The following is a 22,199-nucleotide window of genomic DNA, read 5'->3' on the forward strand; positions in this document are numbered from 1 at the left end:
TGTTTTAATGAGTGATAAAATAATGCGTGTTCTGTAATGCAATCCGGACACATGAAATTACAGTAGGTACTTGCTGCCAGCATATCCACCGGTTTAGTTCTCTGTAATATATAATAATATCCATAAGTTTGGTAACCTATATTATATTAGAATCTGTCTTAACCTTTATATGTGTATCTGTAGTAGCTGAGACATCTCTTGCTGTAATGGTACTTAAAACTTCCTCCTTATAGTGCTAGTGTTTTGATAGCTTGTGAATATGCAGGAAAGCACACATAGCTTTCGTTCTATCCTCAATGTAGACTTTAACAGTCTTTACTAACAAACTGGCAAAAGTAAAATAAATATGCATTTGTGTGTTTTTATGCACTGTAAAAACCTTGTTAACATATTGTACTCACAAACGCAAAAACCCTAAAACAATCTCAGCTGAAGGGATGGTATGACTGTCATGCAAAACACACAAAATCACTATTTGCTATAAGCAGCACAGTCATGCATCCGCTTATCCATTGCTCATTAATCTAATGCGCGGTTATGGATAATTTCACAACATCTGTGAAGATGCTGTTTGGGGACGGTAACATGTACCAAAGGATCTTGCAGAGCCAGGCCTTGCACCCATAATATAAGTGGTCATAGTCAAAATATGAATCAGCAGTCTCTGGAGAGGAGGTTTAGCATTGCACCCAGAATTCACTTGGCATGTCTAACGTGCTGAGACAAGTAGGCTTTTTGAAGAATGCCCATGCCCTACACTGGACATGGTTATAGGGAAAATTCAGTTGGGGCTTATTGAAGCTGCTCCCTGTCATCTGAAGGTGTTAGATTATATATTTTGATGGAATATCGTGTCCCTCTGGTGCAGTAGCTCTCGATCAAGTGAGCTCTCTGCTGAAAACCCTTTCACTATGAGCAAAGCACCTATGCAAAGTGAGTCCCTTAAACTTTGTTTATACCAAACGGATATTAGTTAGTCAATTGGATTTAGGAATGAAATTACATTGAGACCTTACAGGGATGCCACACGTCAGTTTCAAAGTGAGATTACCAGTCCTGTCTTTAATACTGTTCTTTACAATGCCATCTGTGTTGTCATGTGTGAGGCCCTGATGGGTACACTGCTGGAAGAGGTTATGATTGCCTTTCTCTCTATTATTGGAGAATCTCATGGGTTTTGTTTAGGTTTTAGAACTACTGTAACATGCATTAAACTGGATTTGTTTTGGTGTGTTTCTTATTTTCTCATCTCAAATAAACAAAGTGGCTAAGTTTCAGCATGTAAAGTTTCAGGCATATCCCTTGGGGATGAGTGATTTAAGATGGGAGTAAAAAATAATGTTGCCTTCTCAATGTTGATTCTATGTCAGGACCGGAGGCTTCAGATTATGCTTTTCTCTCTTCGCTGTTTATTAACATCACATCGCACAGCAGCCAGAAAAGCATCAAACTTGAAAAATTTTTTTAGTATTCCCAACACAGGAATATCAGAAAACATTGCAATAACATCGTGTAATAACTACAAATCCCATGAGATGAACATTTAGGCAGTCCTTCTTTAGTGTCTATAACTCCCAATATAAGGCGTCCAACCAACGAACTCCTCCTCTTTCTTCGCTGCTTCGCAGCCAGTTAAGTGCTATTATCCCTCTCTTGCACTTTTTGTGTTTGTTGAGGTTTTTTGTGTTTTCTTCGATTATATTTGCATTTGTTGTTGCTTTGGGGGGCCTGTGGGGTTTTTCTTCCCTTCCAGAGCCCCTTCCATCGCGGGGACGCCTTCGCCCCTTACGCGATGTCCCCGTGTATTCCGCGGTGCTGAGTCACCGCTAGAGGGAGCCGTTGCGTGTCACCTGCCCGCGCGCAGTTCTCGTCTCATTGATTGGAGCTGCGCCGGGGAGTCGACATCGCAGGTGTCCTGCTGCCGCCTAACCCTGACACCCTTTTTGGGTTGTACTGTCCCGTACTTGAACGCCCCGGTGGGGGTCTGTATAGTGGTTGTACCCACGTTGAAGCCTGCGGGCGATTTCAGCACCTTCTTCTGCAACAGCTTCCGCTGGGGTGTTCCCCGCTCGTGCGCGCTGGGAGGCGGTGCGGCCCGGTCTCTGGAGAGAGGGTCGGCGCGCTGTAAAGGCTGGTGCTGCCTTTTATTGGTCCGGTTCCACCGGCATACAATCTTTGCCAACCTTCGGTCGGCCCACACGTGGCAGTCTGTGTACGCCATCGGAACCCTCAGTTTCACTTTCTTATCTACTGCGTAGCGCCATGGCTGAGGGGTACTACGTCGAGGAGGAGGAGTCCCACCAGTACCTCCAGGACGACGAGTTTTATGCGGCTGTGGACCAGTCGATTTTACCGGTGTGTGCAGGAAATCGTTGGGCCTATGGAGGACAGACTTTCAGCCCGCATTGTCCAGGAATGTGCCAAGTTGGCACCGGCCCCAGGGGGATCCCCCGCCACCGATCCTGGCCAGCCTCCGGCGGCCAAGAAGTCTCGTGAGGACGCGGGTCCCAGTGGTTGGCAAGGGGTGGATAAGGACGCTTTCGAGCGCCTACGCGACGCTTTTCTGGCTAAAGCGTCTGGGTCGACCCCCCGAGGCGCCTCCGCCTCAGACACCTTCTGCACCGGCGAACGTTGTCCCGACCTCCCCGGGGGGGGCTTCCCCCGCGGATACCGACGCCGACGATGGGGACTCCGTGCGGTCATGGCGACCGTCGTCCAATTCGACGGAGTTGCCCAAGGACACCTCGGGCATGCTGGACCCGGACGAGATCATGCACCCGCGATCGGCCGCCTGGACGCCTGGTGATAAGGTGGCGCAGTTTGTGGCGGGCCGCCTCCGCAAGCCTTTGGAGAAGGAGGCGCGCAGTTGTTTGAGGGGCGAATGTCCTCGCCCGACTCTGGAGGGGAAGGTGGCCATGACACCAGAACTTGATGGGAAGATGGCCACCTTCATGGCGAAGTTCGTCAAGGACCCCCGGAAGGGGATCGACCGTTCCTGGCGCTCCTGCCAGGACAAACTCTTGGACACCATTGGCCCCCTCACCAAGATTCTCGATATGGCCGAAGAAGCCAAGGTGTCGGGCAGCGCCATTTGCCCGGAAGTATTATCCAACTGGGCGCAGCGGGCGGTTGTCTTCTTGGGGAATGCCAACTGTGCCCTGTCGACCGAGCGGCGCCGGTCGCTACTGATAAAATTGGATCCCAAGTTAGGCGATTTGGCTTCATCGGAAGCTGGCGCTGTCGCCCAAGGTGGACTCTTTGGCGAACCATTCATTAAGGAACTGGGGAAGTTTGTTTCCACCTTCACCTCCCTGGATAAGGCCCAGTCGACCATCAAGCGGGTCTTCCACCAGCGTTTTTCCCGGGGGGCTGGTCGTGGTAGGGGCCTCACGACCGGCCGTGGTGGTCAGCAACAGCCCGGAAAAGGGCATGGCTCCGGCAGAGGAGGCTACAACTCCAACGCGAATTATAACAACTTCTACCCCACCAGAGGACAGCGTTTCAGAGGACGCGGAAACTTCCGGAACGATTCCGGCGGCAACAGTTCACACGGTGAGTGTTATCCCTGCAGATCAGGTGGTTATTGGGGGGAGGTTGGCGTGTTTCCCCCAAGCATGGGAGGCTCTTACATCGGACGCATGGGTCCTTCAAACCGTGCGGGGATTCCGCATAGAGTTTTACGACCAGCCGTGCCAGGCGGAGCCTCCCCGGCCTATAATGTTTTCCCAAGCGGACGCGCTCTTGATCGACGAAGAGGTCTCGGCGCTACTGCGCAAGGGATCTATTTGTCGAACAACGCGCCACCCCCGGGGTTTCCTGAGCAATATTTTTCTTGTGGAAAAAGTGGACGGGGCAGACGACCAGTCATCAACCTCAGGGAGTTCAATGGCTGGGTGGTGTACAACCACTTCAAGATGGAGGGCATCCATCTTTTGAGGGACGTTTGCTCCTGAACGACTGGATGGTCCGTCTGGACCTCAAGGATGCGTATCTGGTGGTTCCGATTTACCCCCCGCATCGTCGTTTCCTTCAGTTCTGCTGGAAGGACATGGTGTTCGAGTTCAAGGCCCTTCCGTTCGGTCTTTCCTCGGCCCCTTGGTGCTTCACAAAAATTCTGCACCCGGCCATAGAATCCCTGCGGAGTCAGGGGATTCGGCTTATCGTCTATCTGGACGACATCTTGCTGTTGGGCCAGGACCCGAGCAAGTTGGCCGCCCATCTGTCTCAGACTATCTCCCTGTTACAAGGTCTGGGGTTTATTGTCAACAGGGAGAAGTCGGTTTTCACCCCCGCCCAGCAAATGGTGTTTCTGGGCTTTGTGGTGGACTCGGTGAAATCGACTCTCAGTTTGCCGTCCAGGAAGATGGCCAAAATAAAGCATCTGCTTCGGCAAACTATCTCCAAGTCACACACCTCCCTCCGGCAGGTGGCCAGAGTAGTAGGCCTTCTCTCATCGTCCATTCAGGTGATATTCCCGGGCCCTCTTCATTATCGGGCCCTTCAGCGACTGAAAGCGCACCACTTGCGCAGAGGGCTTTCCTACGACCACTTGATTCCCCTGTCGGTGGAGGTCAAAGAGGAAATGTCTTGGTGGCTAGCCCACATGGAGGCGTGGAACGGCCGCGCGATTTTCGGGTCCGTTCCGGACCTGGTGATAGTCAGACGCCAGCAGGTCTGGCTGGGGCGCCCGCTGCGGGGATTTTTCCACAGGCGGCGCTTGGTCGTCAGACGAGCAGCGACTTCACATCAACTGCTTGGAACTTCTAGCAGGCTCGTTCGCCGTCCGTTGCTGGACGAGGGACTCGGTGAAGTCATGCGTCCTTCTGCGGATGGACAATGTCTCAGCGGTTCGGTATGTGAACCACTTAGGGGGTCCGCGGTCAAGGGCCCTTGCGGACCTGGCGAAAGACTTTTGGGATTATTGTCTCGCTCATCAAGTCTCGGTTCAGGCGGAATACCTGCCGGGTCGGGCCAATCAGGTGGCGGATTGGCACTCGAGGTATCTCCGAGACTCCAGTCTGTGGAAGCTGGATGCTCAAGTGTTCCGCTGGCTGGCGGCGTGCTGGGGTATGTTTTACATGGACCTATTTGTGTCCCGCCTGGACTTCCAGCTTCCGAGGTTCTTCAGCTGGAGACCGGATCCCTTGGCGGAAGCGACGGATGCGTTCCTCCAGGACTGGAGTCAGGAACGGCCGTATGCCTTCCCGCCTTTTTCCATGATAGTACGGGCCGCGACCCAGATTCGCCGTCAGATGGCGGACGTGGTGATGGTGACGCCCGTTTGGAGGTCACAAGTGTGGTTTCCAGTTCTTCTGGAACTTTCCTGGGATTCTCCAATCCTACTCCCCCGGCTTCCTCGTCTTCTCCTCAATCCAGACGGGGTCCCTCACCATCTCCTCCAGGGTTCTCTCCGCCTCATGGCATGGAGGCTTTCAGGCGACGTTGGTCGCTCCCTGGCCTTTCGAACTCAGCTCAGCATTTCTTGTCCAAGGCCTGGGCAGGCAGCACTGCCAAGAGGTATAGATCGGCTTGGACCAGGTGGGTTCGTTGGTGTCTTCGGGGTTTGGATCCCATGGTCGCAGGCCTCGTTCCTATCCTGAATTTTCTTGCAGAACTCTCTACTGCCGGCTTGGCATACCGGACGATTAATACGATACGTTCCGCCATATCAGCGGCTCATGTGCAGATAGATGGAGCGGCGGTTGGGGAGCACCCCTGGTATGTCGACTCCTTAGAGGAGTGCGTCTGGCTTTACCGCCGGAGCCACGGTATTCCGTCCTGTGGGATGTTAACGTGGTGTTGAACCTTTTTCTTTCTTGGCAGCCTAACAAGTATCTTTCCTTAAAAGAACTGTCAGCTAAACTGGCGATGCTCTTGTGTTTAGTATCTTGTCGCAGAGTGTCTGATGTGCGTGCCCTGGATGTCACGACGAGAGCGTTCTCCCCGGACGGGGTGACCTTTACCGTGGGTCGACGCACGAAATCGTCTACGAGCTCTATTTCCTATCCGGCATTTGCAGATGCCCCAAGTTGTGTGTGGTACAGTGTTTGAAAACCTATGAGGATGTTACAATGGAACTTCGCCCTCCGGGCGAACGGCAGTTGCTGATTGCGCTGCGCAAACCGCACAAGGCTGTCTCTTCCCCCACTATAGCCCGGTGGGTGCGTTGGGTAATGCAGGAAGCTGGTATTGATACGAGGCAGTTCGGAGCTCACTCAGCAAGAGGGGCCATGGCTTCAAAATCTTTTGCCCTTGGGGCACGATTGGAAGACCTCATGCGCGCTGCGGATTGGTCTTCGGATTCCACCTTCAAAAGGTTCTATTTTAAGCCAGTGGTGGATATTGCTAGTTTGGTGGTGAACAAGCTTTAAACAAGCATAATCTGAAGCCTCCGGTCCTGACATAGAATCGAAATTTGCCTAGCGTAGTAACGGTAAGTTTCAATTCTATTAAGGACACGGAGGCGAGGATTATCCCACCCATTCCTCCTGCGGAGATCCCGCCCGTACTGAAGTAAGTAATCTGTTTTCCGACTTGCTGTATGGTTCCTATGTTCTTGACTTGCATGTCGATGACTTGACGCTATGTTTGGTTGGTTTGCCTTCATGCTTAGCGGTATGGCTTAGCTCACGCTGTTCTTTTTTACGCCAGGGAATGATGGTGCGAAAAGAGATGCCTGAGACTTTGGCCTGACTCGCCACGAAGAAAGAGGAGGAGTTCGTTGGTTGGACGCCTTATATTGGGAGTTATAGACACTAAAGAAGGACTGCCTAAATGTTCATCTCATGGGATTTGTAGTTATTACACGATGTTATTGCAATGTTTTCTGATATTCCTGTGTTGGGAATACTAAAAAAATTTTTCAAGTTTGATGCTTTTCTGGCTGCTGTGTGATGTGATGTTAATAAACAGCGAAGAGAGAAAAGCATAATCCTCGCCTCCGTGTCCTTAATAGAATTGAAACTTACCGTTACTACGCTAGGCAAATTTCGATTCCTATAAGAAAGTTTCTCTCCATTATAGTAATAACTGCCTGAAGGAATTACACCAAACTTTGCAGGACACCTGAAATTTATTCTGGTTATTGACATTTTAGTTTCTGCCTAAATCAGTTTAGTAATTTTTAAGATATTTGCCTTTCATAAAGGTGTTGGGGCGGCATTAAAGTCTAGACCCTTACTTACCCAGTGATAATCTATTTGAAGAATAAAGTAATCTGACTGAAAGAGAAATCATTTACCTTTCTTCAAGTGAAATATTCATAAATCCTTACAGATTCAAGGGTATAAGTAAGTAATTTATTTGTACATGATTAATTAAAATCTTTACGAAACAGTAAAACATTGCTAAAAAATTGTTAAAAGTTTGTTATACTTTTACTTAATCTCAGTTCATAATTGTCCATAAAATGTTTCGGGGTTATCTAACATCTGGCTTTTTTTGGTCCGTACCCAGTGTGCTCTTGTGTCTTTTTTTTTTTTTCTACCAATTCAAAAAACTTTACGACCTTACAGTTTGTTTTGGTGGGGTTAAAACACAATTTGACAGCCTGCCTGTATGTCCGAACGCCATATGATTTGAAGGAGGGACGTAATAGATTGTACCTCAAATATTTTAATTTAGGACAGATACACATGACATGGATGATGTCCTCCTGGTCAGCTTTGCACAGGCGGCCCTGCTGCAAGAAGTTTTTTCTCCCAGGGGGGTAGGTGCGTGGTTACCGGGATCACGCCGAGGCGTAATTTAAAAAAACTTTTCTTTCGTTTTTAAATTCATTCCAATGTTAAGATATGCTTGTGGCTGCATTCTTCCGTAATCCCCAAGCGTGATCCAGCCGAGCGCTCGTTTTGTTAATGCCTCCTTGTCCTAAATAGAGGAGATGATTTGTGCTGATTTTTTCGCAATTTTTTGAAAGTCAGGAGAGCTGTTGGAGTACCCCAGACGTCTGATAGTCCCAAGACTTGAAGTGAATCAAATGTATAATCTCTGGCTGAGGATTTGCGATGTCAGAGCAGCTCTTCCCATAGGTTAGAGTTTAGAGAACCAGCCTCTGCACTGCAAATCTTGTGCCAGTTGGTAACATAAGCACTCCGCCTTTCTAGTGTTTGTTTCAAAAGTCCAAATTCTAACCGGATTTGTGCCGTTGAGACATATCTTGGCAGGTTAAAGATAGCCCTATAGGAGTTAGCTATTACTGTATCCGGTAATACGGCATCCTTCCCTTGAAGGGGTTCACTCCCATATGTGAGAGTCTGCTGTAACTTTGTGCGCAAAACCTGGAGAAGAGGGTTGATTGTTAGGTCGGGGGCGTTTGGCTTCTAAGGATGAGTCACAGTTCCCTTTCCTCATAAGGACTCCAATTGGAGTTTGGAAGAGTTCTTGTTGTATAGGACTACTCCCAGTATTTGTAGGTGGTTACAAAGCCCAGCCCTTTTCCGTTTACGTGCCATTTAATTATCCTTTTTTTCCTGTAGTTCACTGCCATGACCTTTTAATTTATTGAAATTTATTTGCAAGGCATTCCTTTCCGAAAAGGAGTGGGCTACATTTAGCAAGTGTTGAAGGCCAATCGGTGTCCTTCTTATCAGCACCAAGTCGTCTGCGTAAAGCAGACTGGACAGTGGAATTTTCCCTAATTTTGGTGCATGACCGAGGCATTTGTCAAGTTCTCCTGGTAAATTCGCAAGAAAAAGATTAAATAAGAGCGGTGTTAACACACAACACTGTTTTAACCCTTTTGTTGTCGGAATAGCGTTAGAGAGGTGTGTACCTGCTCTTAATTTAACCTTCATCCAGGTATTTTAGTGGAGTAATATCAACACGTCTAGAAGATGATTGGGTATTCCCAGTTATCCAGTTTCTGCCAAAGTTTGTTATGATCCACATGGTCGAATGCGGCAGTGTAATCCATGAAGGAAAGGAAAAGTGGAGATTTGGGTGCCTGCTGATGGATAGCCGCATCTGAGATGGGGCTGAGATGGATTTTGTATCTACCCCCCTCTCCCTCTTTTGGGCGCAGCCTGTCCGGTTTTCCCAGGTGCCCGACCTACTCTTTCTGTTATGACTGCTTTATTGCTGTAGGGCAGTTGTCTGGTCTCTTGACTTCTGGCTGTGATGGGCTCAGCTGCCTTCTTCGCTGGGTGTGTTCCCGGTGGGGGGGCTTGCCTTTCCCTCATCTCCTTGGAGCCTCTAGGTTGTTTTTCTTCATCTTCCTTGCCTTGGCCTTGGATGGAGGTACTGTTATCTTGCGTGGGGTGCTTCGGTCTCTCCCTGCCTTGCCCTTGTTTCCTATGTTGAGTGTGAACGGGCTCCTGTTTTGTCTTCCTGCACTCCTCTTGGGGTCGGTGGTGTTTGGTTTGTAGGGGTTCCCTTTGCATGGGGGGACGGGGCTCCTTGCCCTGTCTGTTGAATTAGTCCCCGATGGGACCCCCTGTTATTTCCAGGCTGGTGGGTTTTTCTCGCAGACCCTCCTTCCCCGTGGGTGCGGCTGGCTATCTATTCTATGTTAAGGAATCTGCGGCTAATAGTCTCAGATGTACAAGTTACTTACCTTCAGTAACGATGTATCTAGTAGAGACTATTCTAGCCGCAGACTCCTTCACCGCAAACCCTTCCTCCCCGTTCTGCAAGGACTTTTGGCTTGGTCTTCTACACTCGCTTCCTGGAGGGTGGCTATGTCTTCTGTGAGTGCATCCCCTCTTTCTTTTTGACAGGATGATTTGTCTTGTTTCTTGTTCTTTTCCTCCTCTTTGGACCAGGATCTATAGCTCCATGGTAAGTCTTGGATTCTGGTGGCAGAGGATCTCAAAAGACTGTGTTCTGCTAGTGCTGTTGAAGTGTCCTAAGGTGGCACATTTTCAAACTCTGCTTTTCATTGGGGGATAGGTTTAGAGATGCTCCTGTGCCCTTTTACTCTGGTTACCCCAGAATTGGGGCTTGCCTGCACTCGCTCCCTCCCCTCCTTCTCCCACTTTTGTTGCTGGGGTTATGGCCCTCTTCCTTCCTCTGCGGTGGGGGTCCTCTGGCCGTGCTTGTGAACTTTGTTTGTAGAGGGGTTGTCGCCCTCTGGGCTAGGATTTCCTTGGAGGTTTGTCGTTCCTGCTTGCCTTGGTACTGGTTCCCCTTCATTGTTCTTTGTTGGGGTTGTAGTCCTGCTACATGTTGTCATGCCGTTTTTCATGTGTTCCTTGTCTACAAGGGGGAGGCTGTCTACATACTGGCAGGGTGACTGCTATGTTATTTCTGTTTTTCCCTGCCTTTGGGTGCTGCAGTGCTGTCACTGCTCCTTATGGTGGTGTTCGTCACCATTTCCTTTTCTGCTCTTTCGCACACTGTTCCCATACTCCCACAGTTTTGTCGGATGGTTCCGCGTTGTGGCGCCGTAAAGTTCTCTGGACTTATGTGACCTTGCTAACGTCACGTATGCGGACGAAGCCTTGGCGGAGTCAAGGGATGCCGTCCCCTCGGCGCAGGGATTTTGGGCAAAAAATGTCTTGATCCAGTCACACTCCTGGGGATAATTCTACGTTAAGGAATCTGTGACTAGAATCGTCTCTACCAGGTACATTGTTACTGAAGGCAAGTAACTCGTACATCTGGGCCAACATAAGGATTTTTTTTTTTTAGAAGAATACCAGGAGAGGCTGGATCAGCGGGAGAACCAGACTTAAAAGAGCATATACAGGACTGTAGCTCATGATAGCCTATTGGTGGTTTTGCAGCGTGCATCTTTCTGGATTCACTATGCTGTGCATTATTCCGCGGTCTAGTGGTTGGGTCTAGAATCATAGTCCTTTTCTTTTCTTTCCTTTTTTTTTTTTTTTTCGTCGCCCAGGTGGGCGTCTACGTCCCACCTTTTGGTGCACTTCATGTGACATCGGCACGCTTCCTGCGGAAGCTCGCACCTTTGGGCGCCATCTTCAGATTCTTTTTTCCGCCGTTGGCTCTGGATCATTCCAGAGGGGCTCCAGAGTTTTGGAGGAAAGAAGACGCAGGAAAGTCTATTTTTGCACAAAAAAGGGTGAGAAGACAACGAGGAACAACACCATCGAGCCGGGACGACAAAGGAAAAGGAGAACTTCAACGTCCAACAGAGAATGTGCACACAGGGGACCCCCTGAGCGCAAGAAATGGACAAGACACCCTTTAAATTCTGCCGTATTCCCACCACAAATACGCGCAAAAGGACCAGCACCCGGTTTGTAACCTCTGCCTACCGGTCGACCACGAGAGCAAGGACTGCAACTCCTGCTCCGCCTTAACACCGAAGATTCTCCGGGTTAGAGAGCGACAAAGAAGAGCCAATTACAACATGCAAGGCAAGGGACACCCACCGTCCCTTCGAGACCTAGGGCTCTTGAGCGATGAGGAGGATAATGTCGCCGGAGAAGACGACGACTACACGGTCGTAGAGACCGATAAGAAGACTTCTAAAGAGGTAAGAGTCGACGACACCTAAGCCCCCGACAGACCCTCGAAAGTCTGAGTCAGACTCTAGCAAAAAAGAGTCTTGAAGAACCGGGATTTAGAACCCAGCGGCGCCAGGGGCACGCCCAAAGTCTTCAAGTTCACCTGTCTCAGAATACAGAGACACTGGATACTTCTCGGTGACGTCAAAGATCAAATTTATTGGCTGCAACCAGGAACAGAAGTCTACGAAGTACAACAAGGGTAGGTTCGCTAGAGACTGCTCAATTTTCGTATTGCGAGACATCGTCTTTTATGCTAAAAATCACATTCCGGACAAACACCCACTAGTTAGTTTGTCCAATCATAAGCATCATTACAAAAGGTATCCCATGACGACAAACCCACTCTTCAGTTGTCCAGCCCACCATCAATTACATGGGAAAGCCCAACATTCTTTCTCGAACAGGCCGGACAAACCCATAATAAAAGACCACAACCCATACCATAAATAGGCCATAAAAGAAGGAACAGAAACAGATGAGAAACAAGATAGCAGACTTCCTCTTGGAGTCCCTGCTCCCCACACAAACGGGCCAGTACCTCCCCATGCTTGAGAGCGTCATAGCCCAGGGGGAAGAGGCGTTCAAGGAACCGGCAGCATGCAGGTCAGTGACGCCGAGGACGGAGAAGTATAAACACTCCTCGAAGGATCCTCCCTACATCCGAGGATCAGTTACGGCGGACCCCATTATTGCGGCGACCACCAGACAAGGAAAGCAGGAGGATGGACCTAACGGGGAGGAACATAGAAAGAAATGCTGCTTCACACCTTGTGGAAGAAGGGAAAAATGTGGCAAATTCTTAACTCAAAACAGCCCTGGACGGAGCTGACGCGTCCAGCAGGATGATGTTGGGAATCACGGAGAGAAGGCAGGCCTGGCTCAGGATACTGCAAGGTCCATGGGGGCATTACAATTCAGGGGGACGAAAAGGGGTACTCCGTCGCGAAAACTGAATGGAAGAGGGGGAAACCAGCCAGGAACGTCACACCAGACTTTCCAACAGTCCCACCAGGAAGACAGCCAAACACAACAAGGACATCAAAAACAAACCTAGCACTACCAGCAAAGGGGCCAGTCCTTTCCCGGGAGGGCGAATGGACATGGACAAATGAGTGGGCCAACAACCCACCTCTAAGTGACTCAGTCAGGCAATACGTGCCCACCCACAAAACTCCTCCCAGGGTGGAGCACAACAAGACCAACACAGTGTTACATGGCCAGAACATCAACGAACATGTAACACCAGTAGGAGGCAGGCTAAGTCATTTCTTCCGGGAGTGGAAGAAGATAACCACAGACAAATGGATACTCAACATCATACAGTTCGGATACTCCATAGAGCTGGAAAAAACACAGCCAAACAGGAAACCAAAAAAAAGGGCGCTGTCAGGAAAAGAGCTAGAGCTACTTCAAAAGGAAGCGAAGGAACTCCTCCAATAGGAGGCCATCGAACCAGTACCATACAGAGAAAGGAACATGGGAGTGTACTCTACCTACTTCCTGTACCAAAGGTGGACGAAACACTGAGACCCATCCTGGACCTAAGGTTCCTAAACAAGTACATAAAGACACAAAAGTTCAAGATGATGTCCCTACAAGAGGTCATTCCTCAGATAAGAGACGGAGACTTCATGGCCACCATAGACCTCAAAGATTCCTACCAGCACATCCCAATGAACAGGCAGCACAAGCATCTATTGAGATTTACCATCAACAAAGATCACTACCAGTTCACAGCCCTAGCATTCGGACTAAAATCCGTACCAAAGGTCTTCACAAAGTGCCTCGCAGCAGTGGCATGCACCGAAGGAGGGAAGCGATACATGTATACCCTTACCTGGACGACTGCCTAATAAAGGCAAGTTCACACAGGACCTGCAAAGAACACGAACAGCGCGTGACAAAGTACACTGGTGGACCTGGGATTCTCCATTCACTGGGGGAAATACTCAATGGAACCAGAGCAAGTAAAAATCTTCCTAGGAGCACAGATCGACACCATGCAGAGCCGGGTGTTCCCAGCGACAAGAGAACAATGGCCCTGCATGGGCGACGCGCCTCTACCAGAAGGGGCGAGCTCCGACGGTGAGGACCGCGAGCAAGATCATGGGCATGATGACCTCCTGCATACATCTGGTCCAAAATGTATAGCTCCAGCGAGACCATTCCAGGAATGGCTACAAGAAAAATGGTCACAAGCTACAGGAAGTTGGTAACATCTAGTGGCTGTAACGCATGCAGTGCAGGAGTTGATGTTGTGGTGGAACAAGGAGAGCATAATGGAAGGGAAGCCTTTAACACCACAGACCCCAACGGTGACCATCACCGCAGATGCATCTCAGAAGGGATGGGAAGCTCACATGAGCAAGCTCAAGGTGAGGGGTCTGTGGACTCCAGCGGATGCGGTTAAACAGATCAGCTACCTGGAACTAAAGACATTGTGCCTTGCCCTGCAGGCCTTACAGACAAAACTGTACAACCAGAGAGTGTTGATCCTGACAGACCACAACAACGATTTTCTACATCAGCAAGCAGGGAGGAAGACAATCAACCCAGTTATCGAACCTAGCACAGGAGATATGGAGATGGGCCATCCCACTAAAAATAGACCTGCTAGCCATACACCTACCAGGGAAGGACAATGTGGAAGCAGACTGGCTCAGCAGTCAGACATCGGCCTCCCACAAGTGGAAGCTCAATATACAGGAAACGCAAAGGCTATTCAGAAGGTGGGGGAACACCGACCATAGACCTATTTGCAACACGCCAGAATGCAAAATGCCAAAGCTTCGCATCCAGGCAACCAGGGGAAAGGTCTCTGGGGAATGCCCTATGGATATGCTGGTAGAAAACATTTGCTTACGCTTTTCCCTCGATACCCCTGATGCAGAATACTCAACAAGTGCAGAACCAGCAACATGACTCTAATCCTTGTGGCACCCCAGTGGGCCAGGCAGACCTTGTACTCCCAGATAATGGAATTGGCACAGGGTGCACCCCACAAGTTCGGGAAAAGGAAAGACTTACTCTCCATGCAAAACGGAGAAATACTACACCTAGAGCCAGAGAGCCTCCGCCTAGCAGCACAGCTCCTGAAGACATAGAGTTTGCACACCTGAAGTTACATGAAAGCACCCTGCGGTTACTACGAGAGGCAAGAAGACCTAGCACACAAAGGTGCTATGTGGCAAAATGGAAGAGGTTTACACAATGGTACAGCAAAAAAAAGCCACAAAAGAAGATGACCAGGGAATCAACTGTGCTAAGATATCTCAGGCACCTACTGAAGGCAAAACTAAGTTCATCCTCGCTAAGAGTACACCTAGCTGCGATAGTAGCCTACACAAGAGGAGAAACAGGGAAGAGCTTCTTTACTTCACAGATAGTAAAAAGATTCCTGGAAGGGTCAAAGAGGATCACACCACCAAAGAGGATGCCACCACCGGCATGGAACCTCAATGTAGTCCTAACCAAGCTCATGAAAGCGCCCTTTGAACCCATTCATAAGGCCACCCTACAAATGCGAACAATGAAAACAGCCTTCTTGGTAGCAATCACCTCGCTGCACAGGATGAGCGAACTACAGGCGCTAAAGCTGCAAGAACCCTACATCCAAATACACAATGATAGGGTGGTAATGAGAACTGACCCACAATTTATGCCAAAGGTGGTGTCAAGGTTCCACATCAACCAGACAATACAAATACCAAGCTTCTTTCAGAAACCGACCACGCGCAGAGAGGGCACTGCACACTCTGGACGCTAGAAGGGCAGTAATGCACTACATAGAAAGAACCAAGGAACACAAGAAGACAAAGCAGTTTTGTGTCCTTCGCAAGCAATTTCATGGGTAGACCAGTAACAAAGGGAACCATCGCACGATGGATCGAACAAACTATACAATTCTGCCACAGACAGGCAGACCAATAACTAGCAGAGGGGCCACGGGCCCACTCTACCAGGAAAAAAGGGGCAACGATAGCCTTTCTGGCTAACACACCCATTCAAGACATATGCCTGGCGGCAACATGGGCTTCAGAGCACACGTTCACTAATCACTACTGCGTGGATATACAAATGAACAAGGAAGCACAAGTGGGACAGAAAGTGCTTCAACATATATTCAACAACCAACGTTCATCTTCCACCCAGCCGCCACAAACATAACAAACCGCTACAAAGTCTATGCACAGCATAGTGAATCCAGAAAGATTCATGCTGCAAAACGAATAGTTTCTTACCTGTCGGTGTAGTTTTGTAGCTTGAAGATCTTTCTGGATTCAATAGCGAACCCACCCACCTCTGCCAGAAAGATGAGGCTGTGGAAGCAGGTGGTAATACAAGGACAATACAGAAACAGACACCTTGAAGGAAAAAGCGGATAAATCTCTTACTTGAAAAGAAATACTGAACATTGCCAAAGGATTCGCAAACAAGAACACAAAACAAGAAAAAAGAATTCAAAGATGGTGCCCAAAGGTGGGAGCTTCCGCAGGATGCGTGCCGACGTCACAGGAAGTACACCAAAAGGTGAGACATCGACGCCCACCTGGGCGACGAAAAAAAAGAAAAGACTAAGATTCCGGACCCAACCACTAGACCGCGGAATAATGCACAGCATAGTGAATCCAGAAAGATCTTCAAGCTGCAAAACTATACCGACAGGTAAGAAACTATTCGTTATCATGAATTGGCATGACAGTAAACTCGAAACAAATGTTTTGGGAGGACAACTCCCTTCCCAAGAAAATATAATACCATAGTTTACTGACTTAAAATAGCAGAAACGTATGTTAATTAAAAAAAATGCCTGCATCAGCACTCTAAGAACTAAGTGCCATCAGCCTTGCCTGCTGCAAGCAGCAGTATGCTACGTAGTCATAGACCTTTTTTTTCAACTGGAAGATATTTTTGCCTCTGGCATAGTGTAGGCACAGCTACAGTTTCAGAAAGAAGCAACATCAAGCGAGCTTACCAGTTTCACACCTCTAAGGCATATAAAGTTCCAGTAGGAAATATTTTGGAGGACCAAGGGCACTAAGTCCTCATGCAAGTTTTTACCTTTCCACCCAAATGTTATTGTTGCTGATGTTTGCAGTCTTGTGCGGAAAACTAATTGGGTTTTAGTGCCAGCACAAATCTGTTGACTTTGATTGGTATGTCCTCAAACCTTACCACAGCCCCTGTCAGCTGTTCTGAGATAAAGTAGAATAAATCTTCAGCAAATTAAATATCAAGGACAAGTTGGTCGGCAGGTCCACTGATCAAAATAATTTAGCTCTGGGTCGAACTACCTTAAATAAATGTCTCCTCCTCACGGAGGAAAGACTGGTTGAATGAGTTGATCAAACTAAATCTGGTGCCCCCACAGATCCCTGCCCTCCTAAATAATGTATGAGATTCTTGAAACTATTTCACCTCCCCTTACTCAGCTGTTTAACTCCATTCTTGAATACGGATTACTCCCATTAGAATGGAAAAAAGCCTGAATTTCCCCTCTTCTGAAAAAGCCTTTGCTAGATTCTAAAGAGGTGATGAATTATCGCCCTATTTCTCGACTACCGTTACCAGCCTTGGCCTTTTGGAAAAACGTATAGTTATCATTATGTGGAGGAGACTGATGTATTGGATTCAGCTCAATTTGGTTTCAGGCCAAAATCATAGTACGGAGTCTACCTTGGTTGTGGCTGCAGACCAAGTGAGAATATATTAGACAGTGGATGGAAGGCTGCTATGATCTTATAAGATTTGTCGGCAGCTTTCAACACTGTCAACCATGAGATTCTGATAGCTGCGTGGCTGTAATAGGAATTGGCTGCTCAGTCTTAAAATTGTTTTGATCCTTCCTTTCTCAGAGAAAACATTCAGTGACTTTGGGGGACCTGGTTTCCCAGTCATTCACACTGCTGATCGGTGTCCCTCAGGGCTGATCATTTAGCCCCACTCTATTTATTATTTATGTGGCACCTTTGACGAAACTAATCTAATCCTTTGGTTTTGCTCCTGTAGTATGTGCAGATGACGCTCAGCTTATTATGTCCATTTCAAACCATGTTGAAGGGACAGCCCATCGTTTTTATGGATGTATGGTTACCATTGTTTAACGGATGAATGACTAAATTGTCATGCTTAATTCAGCAAAAACGGAAGTTCACCTTTTTGGGAAGAATTTGCCATTCTGGAACCAAATGTGGCGGCCTCAAACGCTGGGCTCTCTCCCCACACCAGTATCTACTGTTAAGAATTTGGGGATAATTTTCAATTCCAGTCTATCTTTCAATACACAGATAAATAAACTCACCTCCTACTTTTTCTTCCTGCTGCGTACAATTAAGAAGATTCTTACATATAAACCTTTTGAATTGCAAAAAGCAGTAGTACCAGCACTTGTATAATCAATGTTGGACTACTGCAGTGCCTTAAATGTAGACATTCACCAGGCTCTCTGAAAAAAGTCAATGCCTTCAGAACGCAACAGCAAGACTCTTAGAGGAAATTCCCAAGTGTCAGTTGGTGTACATGGAGCTTCATTGGTTGCCAGTGAAGCAGAGAGTCAGATTTAAGGCTCTCTGTCTCGCTCACAAAACACTATCTGGAGCTGCCCCAGACTACTTAAAGAGAAATCTCACTCGGTATAATCCCAACAGGCCACTTTGATCGACTAATTCTAGAACAATCAATGTCCATAAATTTATGACATCTAACTTGGGTTGGAGGGGCAGGAGATTAATTCAGTATGGAAGACATTCGCGCCATGACGCCACTGGCATTCGCTCTCTCTAGAAATGTATCAATATCTAGACATTTATCCATAGACTGTGTATTAGTTCCAAATAAATATTGATCATTTAGGTGTGTAGATGACACATTGCGTTTTAGTTCGACTAGGGCTGTAGCTATAAGTAAAACAGTGGATCCTGTCTGTTTGCAGGTGGTCGGTACTAGAGTGCTCCTTTGAGATATGAGACTCGTAGTCTGCAGCAAACAGAAGGATTGTCAGTACTGTGACAATCTTAATTGGAATGCTTTTTGATCATTTGTTCAACAAAACTGCAGTTCATAGGCTGTTATCACAGTGCAGTTTAAGTGCGCTCATTTCAAAAGGTTGCCATCCTGATTAAGTACTGTGAATATAGTAATTGTAAATTGGAGGTCTAGTAAAGCCAGATTTCTTGAATGTTTGCCTCAATGTCCGACACCTTCACATATGTATGATTTTTTTTTATTTGCGTAGAAACAGGCACATGCGCATTTTATTAGTGGTAACACACCCTTGCTTAGAGAATGGTATAAGGATAGGGAAGGGAACTTAAAGCCTAAAGGGAAGTAAAAGGTTTTCAAGTGGTATTGATCTCTTTTAATAAAGCAATATTGAAAAGTGTTAATTGGCGGCCGACCTTTGGGTATAGCGTCTGTGACAGTGCCCATATTAAGTGTGTGTGTGTGTATATGTATATGTGTGTATATATTCACAGTGCACCACGTCGGGCAGGTAGGATTTCCATGCCTTGCCCCCGCCAGAAAGGATTCTTATACAGAGGAGGTTTAAGCGGTTTGGGGACCGGAGGAAGCGCCGCTGCTCAAGTGTGCTCTCGGACATTGGGGCTATTCACAGACTTTAGAGCACAATTCTTCTTCCCCACTTTACTCCTGCGATACCTACCAGAGTCTTGCTACTGCATGCTGGAACTTGTAGGCGCTGACCACCAAGCGGACTACAGGAGGTATATGCATTGTGATGACATCAGAGTGGGAGGAGCCGCGGTCTCTGAATGAGGAGAAGGCAGGACATATAAACCTTAACTCACACCCGTTTCCACAAGCACTTGCACCTGGCGCTGAAGAGGCAGACCACGCCGAAATGCATCCGCCATAGAAGGTGACAGAATTCTACTCGGTTTGTGCAGCTCATTAAAGCGCTTCCGAAATTTTCCTCAGTTGTGGCCTTTCTCTTTCTTCGAAGGAGCTACGTTTTGATATATATGTATATATATATTATGTGTGTGTGTGTTTAAATATATATATCGCCAATAGGTAGTTCTAGTTAGGACCATGTTTTCATAGGAAAAGCGTTTTTTGACTTGTCTATATCTTTGGCACTATTTGACGAAACTTCACAAACATTTTCCAGATAAACTTCCCCCTTTGAGTCTAGTTGCGCGTGGGAAGTTTTAGGGTGATCAGTCCAGCAGGGGCTGAGAAAAAAGGGGAAGGGGCAAAATTGTTTTTCCCATGTCCATTTCCATAGAGATTTTAGACACTACAGCCCGGACCGCTGAATGGAATTACACCAAATTTGCAAGAAAGCTAGCTCTTGGTTCTTAAATAACCCTTTTTTTGTTATTTTAAAGCTGTTCAATAGATTTAGAGATATTAACTGAAATTCAAATTTGTATATCTAGGGATGTGGATTGTCCACGGATCTTCCTCGACTCCTCCTTGGATTTGCGAATCCACGTACTAACAGCAATGCCGTGAATGTCTGACCGCAAACTGAGAGGAAAGTTTTGGCCGCCATTTTGTTCTCCGGGACACTGTTCCCAGCGGTGAAATAAAGTTAAGAAGTGATAGAAAGCGTCAGAGTCGAGGTACTCTGATTCCATGGGACTAATGGAGGGACCCCCCATGAGCAAAAAATAAATGTCCAAAACCTCCTTTTTTTAAAAAAAAATTTTTTTAACCCCTTCGCTGCTCATGACGAGCTCAGCTAAGCTCGTCATGAGGCACAGTTGAGCTGTGCTTATGACGAGCTGAGCTCGTCATGAACAATGGGGTTCTGCTAGAATCAGCACAGGAGGGGAAAACCATTAGCAGCCAAGGTGTTAACCTGCAAGGATCCTCACCAGATTTTGGTGGATCCAGACCCCAATTTAAAAAAAAAAAAAACCATACACTCACAGATCTACACATCTACTCACTCCCGCACAACCACTCACAGACCCTCACAACCTCTCAGACACACAGCTTTTACAAACCGCCAGCTCCACACGCACTTGCACACACACACACACACACACACACACACACACACACACACACACACACACACACACACACACACACACACACACACACACACACACACACACACACACACACACACACACACACACACACACACACACACACACACACACATTGCAGGGACATTATAGTTGGGAAATAGTGTTATAACAACTATAGAAATTCATTGAAAAAACCAAAGGTGTTGGACAGGCCCCAGAAGGCGGCTCGCTCCCTCCCCGCATGACAGATCCCGGACACCGGCACTCCAGAAGCCACCCCCAGAAGTAACCCGTAACCCGTCCCACACGGGACACCTGCCCCGAACATCTCCGTAACACCGGCCTGGGCCTCCACCGACACCATCGCCCAGGCCCAGTCGCCATCTTGGACCGTGCACCACGAGGCCGCGTGGCCTCAGCTCAACCCTAACCCTAACCCTGGGCCTGGCCAGACCCCGACAGCCCGGCACCACCATCCACCCGGGAGGTGAGCGGACCACTTGGCAGGTCAATGGGAGAGAGGAGTTTCGATGGCTCTCCCCCTCCAGGTGCCGATCGCCCCCGGCTCCCCTGGGCGCTGGCTCCACCCCCATGCTGGGTGTCTGGACTCCCTCATCCCGGACCTCCCGACCTCCAAGTGCGAGGGTCAGGACATCAAAGGGCACCAGCCCTATAACTGGGGCAGCTCCCGAGCAGGAAGGCAGTTGTATCCTGGAGTCGAGAGACACCGTGAAGAACTCATCCTTGACGGACTGCTGGCGCTGCCGCAGCCCTGCCTTGTGAACTGTCGTCCTGCCTGCTGGCGCTGCCGCAGCCTTCTGCAACCTTCATCCTCGTCGGGACCTGCTGGCGCTGCCGCGGACCGTTGTAACTACCACCTTCGTCGGAACCTGCTGGCTCTGCCGCGGACCGTTGCTACCTACGATCATCTCGGGACCTGCTGGCGCTGCCGCGGCCCGTCCTCCTAGAATGCCGAGCTCGAGGATTGTGAGCTAACCATCTTTCCATCGTATCTACCAGATTGGTAACAAGACTGTCCCGCTACCCTCTTTCCCATCCAAGAGACTAGAATCGAGGGGACCCCTGAGTCCTGATCTCCTTGTACCATTCTACCGTACTTCAAGATTGCTTATAAAGAACGTTAAATCTTATCTTTGTGTGGTGTCTATCTGTGGGGGGGAAGTTACTTGTCTGTACGATCGCTGGAGACGGCTCTCCCCGGAGACCTCTCCCCTTGTCCTCGGCCGACCCTCCAGGTCCCGTCTAACATTGGTGGCCAGCGGCGCGATCCGAATCAACGCGTACGTACAGAGAGTAACTCACCCCACGACTAAAACCACAATGACAACTAAAGAGAGCGGATCCACCGAAAAATTCCAGATGGAGAAGTTGGAAGAATACAGCCATCGTGAGTTAAAACAATTTTGCATCGAACTAGGCATTGCTACCACCGGTCTGAGCACAAAAGACGATTTCAAGCACGCCATCGAATCTTGGGCGGAAACCGGGGCCGTCAGATCCCCGGACCAAAACATCGCAGCAGCGGAGATCAACACCACTTCTCCCGAAGAACGGAGAGCGGGTCTCTCACAAGAAGAGATCCAAGAAAGAGAAAGAAACAGACTACACGAATTAGAGATGGCACGGCTCAAGATGGACGGCGAGCTAAAACTAGCGGAACAAAAACTGAACCTGGAACACCTGCGGCTCCGAGAAGAGC

General features: G+C 48.4%; 1 protein-coding gene across 1 annotated transcript in view; it reads left to right on the forward strand.

Moving 5' to 3' along the window:
* Positions 1-22,199, forward strand: part of CAPZA2 (capping actin protein of muscle Z-line subunit alpha 2) — a 314,968-nt gene that overhangs the window by 75,966 nt on the left and 216,803 nt on the right. The window lies entirely within an intron of this gene.

The sequence above is a fragment of the Lissotriton vulgaris genome, chromosome 1_1, assembly GCF_964263255.1.
Source record: "Lissotriton vulgaris chromosome 1_1, aLisVul1.2, whole genome shotgun sequence".
Lineage (NCBI taxonomy): Eukaryota > Metazoa > Chordata > Amphibia > Caudata > Salamandridae > Lissotriton > Lissotriton vulgaris.